At 54.0% G+C, this 7,057-nt stretch overlaps 1 long non-coding RNA gene across 1 annotated transcript in view; it reads left to right on the top strand.

The window, feature by feature from the left end:
• LOC102485479 (uncharacterized) overlaps positions 1-7,057 on the top strand; it is a 37,827-nt gene that overhangs the window by 10,892 nt on the left and 19,878 nt on the right. The window contains exon 3 of the long non-coding RNA XR_335337.3: positions 6,225-6,328. This is a non-coding gene — a long non-coding RNA (uncharacterized LOC102485479). The remainder of the gene's footprint in view (positions 1-6,224; positions 6,329-7,057) is intronic.

Genomic DNA, 7,057 nt, shown 5'->3' with positions numbered 1-7,057 from the left:
CCCGGAGGCACCCTCCATCACCTTCCTACTGGCAGCCACAAAGCAGCCCCGTGTCATGGGCCCCCTGAGGACCCCCACGCCACCCTCCCCTGCTGGTGCTCAGCTGGATGCAGGGAGCTGCAGGCGCTGTCGCTGACTCCCACCTTGTGCGGTCAGACCAGTACTATCTCCATTCTATGTGTGAGGAACCAACGCCCAGAGAGGGGGCACTCTGCCCAAGGAGGCACAGCAAGTGTAGGACTGAGTTCTACTCAGACCTCAGAATCGGCTTCTCCAGGAGGAGCCGAATTCAGAGAATGGATTTATTCCAGAACATCGTGGCTAATGTAGCCCTCCCCAGAGAGCGGGTTGTCACACGGTGGGACAGCAGGCAGGAACTGGGCGTGTGCAGTCAGAGGCCACCCCTTCCCTCTGGGGCCCATTCCTCAGGAATGGCTGCCACCTCCACCTAGCCTATGCTCATTCCTGTGTGGCCCCACTTCTCGGGCACTATGGTGCTCCGTGAAGACCCTCAGAGACCCCATTCCATGCAGAGGGGCAGCTGGCTTTAGTCCCTGTCACGTGCCAGGCCCCTTGCTGGGTAATAGCAATGGAGCGGGGACCCAAGCCAGGCCAGAGCGTGTGGTCCAGAGAGGAAACGCCTGGCAGTTTCAGCGGACATGAGTCTCCACGTGACAGGTGCTGGCAGTGGGGCCGAGGCTGGGCAGAGGCTGGGGAAGGTGTCCCAGAGTGGAGCCCTAGACACAGGTCGGGTGAAGCTGCAGGGAACAGCACATGCAAAGGGCTGGGGGAGGGTCGTGGGGAGCACAGGGCAGAGGGGAGCCCCGTGAGCTGGGAAGAGGAGAGATTTCTGGATAGGTGAGGTTGAAGAGGTCCCAGGGCTGAACCACCCAGAACCTTGTGGCCATGCTAAAGGCCCGCCTTCACCAGACAGGTTTGTGTGTTGAAGACCCCGTGCCAGGGCTGTGCTGGAGAGTAGGGGTCATGGCAGAAGCAGATAGGAAATGGAGCTTTGGTACAACGTTCAGGCAAGGGGCCCCCGGAGGTGTCAGTTAGCATGGATGTGCCAAACAGAACCAAGAGACCCGCAGCAGTGGCAGCTACTCTCCTTTTCTCTTTCCTTCTTCTTCTTTTACGTTTTTGCCTTAGGGCATGTGTACCTGAGAGAGAGGAAAACAGAGAGAGGGAAAGTGAGAAACCACCCCTACGGGAGTGACTACACCACAATCCCTTTTTCATTTTTCTCTTATGATTTGGGGTAAACATACACATGCTCCCAGTGTGATTTTCAAGCCGCAGGGTCTGGGACTTAAACTGTGGTCGGCCATGTGGAAGTTCAGTGCCTTGACCACCACGCCACCTGCTGGCCCCTCCCATCCTTATTTCAAAGCTGAAGGGACTTTGATGTCCCAGTTTGTGGATGAGGAAACTGAGCCAAGAGAGAAGTGCTTCGTTCCTAAATGATGCTGCTGGTTAATTTATTCAATGAACTTTTTTTTAAGAATTATTTTATTTAACTTTATTTATTTATTTATTTATTTTAATTTGACCAGAGAGAGACAGAGTGAGAGAGGGAGAGGGAGAGGGAAAGTGAAAAGCAAGCCGCCAGATTCGGGACATGAACTGTGGTCGGCCATGTGGGAGTCCAGCACTCTTAACCACCACGCCACCTGCTAGCCCCCTCAACAAACTTTTTTACAATAAGTATTATTGGAGATCGGCAAGTGGCACGGTGGTTAAGGCTCTGGACACTCCCACATGGCCAACCATGGTTCGAGTCCTGGACCTGGTGGCTTGCTTTCTTACTTTCTTCTCTCTCTCTTTCTCTCTCTGTGTCTCTCTGGTCAAATTAAAATAAATGAATGAATGAATAAATGAAATTGAATAAAATAATTTGAAATAATAATAATATTAATTTACTTCATTATATTTATTATTATTACTGTTATTTAGTTTGCTATAGGACAGGAAACACCTGGCTCGCCAGAGGGAGAAAAAGTGAGAAAGCAAGCTGCCAGGCCGGGGACTTGGACCACAGTCGGCCGTGTGGGAGTCTAGGCTGGCCCCTTAACAAACAATTATGGAGCCCCTACCAGGTGCCAAGCACAGTGCTAAGGGCTGGGGATGCAGAGATGAGCTAGACAGACCTGCCCTGCCCCATTGGGGTGCTCTGGGGACGTACAGCCGGAAGGAGGTGAGGCGAGCGGGAGGGAGGACAGACTTCCAGAGCGTTGTCCATCCCCAGACATGTGTTACGCCTTCTGTAAACAGCTCATTACTGCAAATGAGCGCTGCTGGGCCATTTTGCAGGTGGCAGGACCAGGGTCAGAGAGGTGGAGTGACCTGCTCCAGGCCACACAGCCATGGCTGACCCCTAGCCCCACCGTGTAAGTGAGGAACAGAGCGGACTGTGTGGGCTCTGGGCCAGACCAGGCCTCGCCCCATCTCCAGGGCCTCTGCTCTGACCTCTTCCTGGCCTGGCCAGGGGCACAGCAGGAGCTGGTGGGTAAAGGGGCGGGCAGAGGGGCCACTTGGCAGGGCTTCCCCTGGTGGCCAGGGAGGTCTCCGCCCCACCCCCCATTCAGTGGAGGGGCCCAGGCTGGGCAGATGGAGGTCGCAGAGAGGTCAGCCAGGAAGGATGGAGCCTGTGACAGCTGCCGCCTTCACCTGGCTTCTCTCCCTCCCAGACAAAGCAACCACAGGGCGTCCACCGGCTGCACAGGGGACTGGGGCCGGGGGCAGCAGGGCACTCTGCCCGCCCCTTTCTCCAGCCCCGTCACTAAGTGCAGGGACACACCTTTGCACACGTGAGCTGCAAGCCCGCCCTGCACCAGCGGCCTCCCCGCTCATGCACCCAGCATGTGCTTCTTCATTATCAGACGTGCTCTGAGCCTCCCTGCGGGCCCGGGCCATGCTGGGGGCAGGTGAGAGGGAGGCGTTCAGGGGTCCTGCCTCGGGCGCGCAGGCCTGGATGGAGAGGGGCCTTCCTGACTGCTGCAGCTGTGGCTCATGCTGAGACCAGGCCAGCGCAGGACGGAAGTGCCTGGGGGCTCAGGGAGGGGTGGCAGTCAAGGAAGGCCACCTATGCCAGAGAGACAGAGACAGAGATTTTTGCTATAGAGCGTGTACACTCACTGGAGAGACAGAAAGAGACAGCGAGACAGAAAGTGAAACGTCACTTCCCAGGGGGATGACCACGCTGCAATCCCTTCTCCATTCTTCTCTCAGGGTTTTGGGTATGCATGTACATACCACGCCTGGTATGATTTTTAAGCCACCGGGTCCGGGACTCAAACTGCAGTCAACTACATGGGAGTACAGCAATGTAACCATTCTGCCTTCTGCTGGTCCAAAGTGATAGCTTATTTATTTATTTATTTGTTTATTTATTTTAAAGAGTTTTTTTTTTTTTTTTTGCTATAGGGCATGTGCGCTCGCCAGACAGAGAGAGACAGAGACAGAAAGCAAGAAATCACCCCCCAGGGGGAATGGCCACGCCGCAATCCCTTCTCCTCCATTCTCCCCTTGGGATCTTGGGCATGCACGCACACGCACCTGGCAGGAGTTTAAGCCACCAGGTCTGGGACGCGAACCACAGTCAACTACATGGGAGTCCAGCGACATAGCCATTATGCTAACTGCTGGTCCTGATAGCTTTTTTATTTTTGAAGTATATAATTTAATTAATTTGTTTGTTTGTTTAAATTTGACCAGAGAGGGACACAGTGAGAGAGAGAAGGAAAATGAGAAAGCAAGCCACCAGGTCCTGGACTAAAACCACGGTTGAACATGTGGGAGTCTAGCACCCTTATCACCATGCCACCTGCCGGCCCCCAGTGATGCTTTTTAAGACCCAGGGACCGAGTAGGATCTAGGCAGTGAAGAAAACAGAACAAGGGGCTGGCAGTGTGGGAACTGGCAGGGTGCTGAGGGCCACCAGGGAGATTTGAACTTCTCTCTAAGACAGAAAGACTCTGGGAAGGGGACAGACATGTCTGAGGTGGATTTCAGAATGCTGCTCTGGGCTACTAGGTAACTACACACATACACATGCACAGGTATACCTGCACACGTGTGCCTGCACACACATACATGAACAGGTACGCCTACACACACACACAAACCTGCACAGGTACAGCCATACACATGTGCCTGCACACATACATGCACAGGTATATCTGTACACATGTGCCTGCATACACAGAAATGCACAGGCATACTGTACACATGTGCCTGCACACATACACGCACAGGTATATCTGTACACATGTGCCTGCATACACAGAAATGCACAGGCATATCTGTACGTGTGTGTCTGCATACACATACATGCACAGGTATACCCATACACGTGTGCCTGTACACACATGCATGCACAGGTATGCCTACACAAACACACCTACACAGGTATACATGTGCCTGCACAGGTATACCTATATACATATGCCTGCACACATTCATGCACAGGTACACAAACACATACATGCGCAGGTATACCTACACATGTGTGCCTGCACGCACATACATGCACAGGTACACCTACACACATTTGCACAGGTATATCCATACATGTGTGCTTGCACACACATACATGCATGGGTACACATAAACACACACAAACATACGTAATTGCACAGGTATACCTAAACACATATGCCTACGCATACATACATGCATGGGGTACATCTACATACATACACACGCCTGCACAGTTATACCCATACACATGTGCCTGCATACACATACATGCACAGGTACGCCTACACACACACACACCTGCACAGGTACACCTGTACACATGTGCATGCACACACATGCATGTGCAGGTATGCCTGTATACATAAGCCCACACACACACACCTGCACATGTATACCTGTACATGTAAGTCTATACATGCATACCTATACAGATGTATCTGCACACACATGTCAGCACAAGTATGCCTGTACATGTGTGCCTACACACATACATACACAGGTATACCTGCATATGTGTGCCTGCACACACACCTGCACAGGTATGCCTGTATACATGTGTCTGTGCATACATATCGGTACACATGTACCTGTACACACACAAACACAGGTATAGCTAAACACATGTGCATGCATATTTTCATGCTGGTACCTGTACCTGCACACAGACCTGAGCATGCATATCTGCATATGTATACTTGTACACGCATGCTGGCACAGGTATACTGCACACACGTTCCTGTGTCTGTACACTTGAACAGGTCTGTCCTGAACAGGTGTACCAGTACCTATGTACCAGCATGCACATTCCAGACATGAATACCTGTACACATGTGCTGTACTTACATTCCTGCATGCAGGTACCAGCATACACATACCTGTACAGCACACCTGCACATGCACCCCTGCACATCCAGACACATGTCGGGTGCAATGTGTGCCTGCCCTGTGATGAGCTCCTCACAATCAGGCTTCAGTCGGACCCCACAGGTAAATTCTGTTGGTCATCTGCATTTCACAGAGGAGGAAACTGAAGCCGGGAGGGGAAGACTTGCCCAGAGACATGCTGGATGACTCAGCAGAGCTGGGAATCAGCACTGGGGGAACTGCTTCCAGCTGCGCTCCTGCCCACGTGTGAGCAGCAACCCCACCTAGAGCAACACAGCAGCACTGCTTTCCCAGGACTCCTTCCCACTCCAGGAAGCTTCAGCCTCCTGCCCACCCTGCCGGCCTGTACAGGCCAGCTTGGTTTCCTGGAGAAGCTGCGACAGAAAGCCCAGACCAGGACTCTGGGACAGGTGGCCGTGTGATGCTCTGCCACCTCCCTTGGCCTGTTAGTCATTACAAAGCAGGGTCGCAGTGTTCTCTCTGCAACAGCAGAGCTGGCTAAGGATGACGACAATGAGAGTGCAGCCCCCCACTCAAGTTCTGGTGCTGTCACTAATCACAAATGCGCCGGTGGAATCCGGAGCTCAGAAGCGTCAGTGAAGGCACAGAAGACTGCTGCTCCCAGAGGTCCTGGGAGGCTGCTTCCCACTTTTCTAGCCTCTGGAGGCCACCCACATTCCTTGGCTTGTGGCCCCACCCTTCTTCAAAGCCCCATCATAAGAGCATCTTCCAGTCTCTCTCTCTGACCTTCCTGCCTCTCCTGCAAGGCCCGTTGTGATTATAATGGGGACACCTTCCCCAGCCTGCTTGCAAACCCCTGGGACTCTGGGCAGTGCATCTCCATGTCCCACCTCCCTCAGGACAGGGATGAGACCCATCACCACTACCCAGAGGACAGGGAGATCCTGAATTGGCTTCCCAGGAAGGCACCACAACGCCCCGTGGGCCCTGCCCCCTTGCAGAGGTAAGAGCTGGCCTAAGGGGTACAAGTTTGAGTTGGTGGGAACCCCCAAGTCCCATTCAGAATCGGTGCCTCCTGCCTTTGCAGAATGTCCCAGGAACCAATGAGCTGGGCTCCACCAGAGCGGCCCTGGACCGCTCTCCCTAGGAGAGAAGGGGAAGGGACTCCAGGACCTGGGACTGAGGGTCTCTCCAGGGAGCTGGGAGCAGGGAGCAAAGCTGCAGGCCATCCACATGCCCACTGGCCACCCGTGGGAAGCCTTGCTCCCTCTCCAAGCTTCAGGACCCATTTGCAAGGAGGCGATGATCTTGGATCTTGCCCCTGCTCCTGCGGGGATCCCATGAAGCTCCTTCAGCAGGTACTAGGGGGCAGGGGCGGTCTGGGAGGCAGGGACAGACCTGTGAGTAGGCAGACCCAGGCCTTCAGGGACTTCCAGTCACCCATGGCAACAGCCATGTCCCTGCCTGGGTCCTGGAGAGAGGGAGATACCAAGCGGAGCTATCACCCTCCCTCAGCTCAGCGCACTCCACCACATGCAGGGAGTAGCTCATGGCGGCTAAGGGACACGGATGTAGCTGGGCAGTGGCGTGCAGGTCGGATGCATCTCTCCACGAGGCTGGCCCGCGTGGGAAGGTTTGGACTCAAAGACTGCCCTACGTACGCTGGGCATGTGTGTGCCCGTGATCCAGCGGTGGCTGAGGCTAGGGGTGGATTGTGATGTCAAGATCCTGG

Source organism: Tupaia chinensis, unplaced genomic scaffold (genome assembly GCF_000334495.1).
Source record: "Tupaia chinensis unplaced genomic scaffold, TupChi_1.0 Scaffold000394_1, whole genome shotgun sequence".
In the NCBI taxonomy this organism is placed as follows: Eukaryota; Metazoa; Chordata; class Mammalia; order Scandentia; family Tupaiidae; genus Tupaia; species Tupaia belangeri.
The sequence above is the reverse complement of the archived record's forward strand: the minus strand, read 5'-3'. Positions and strand labels throughout refer to the sequence as shown.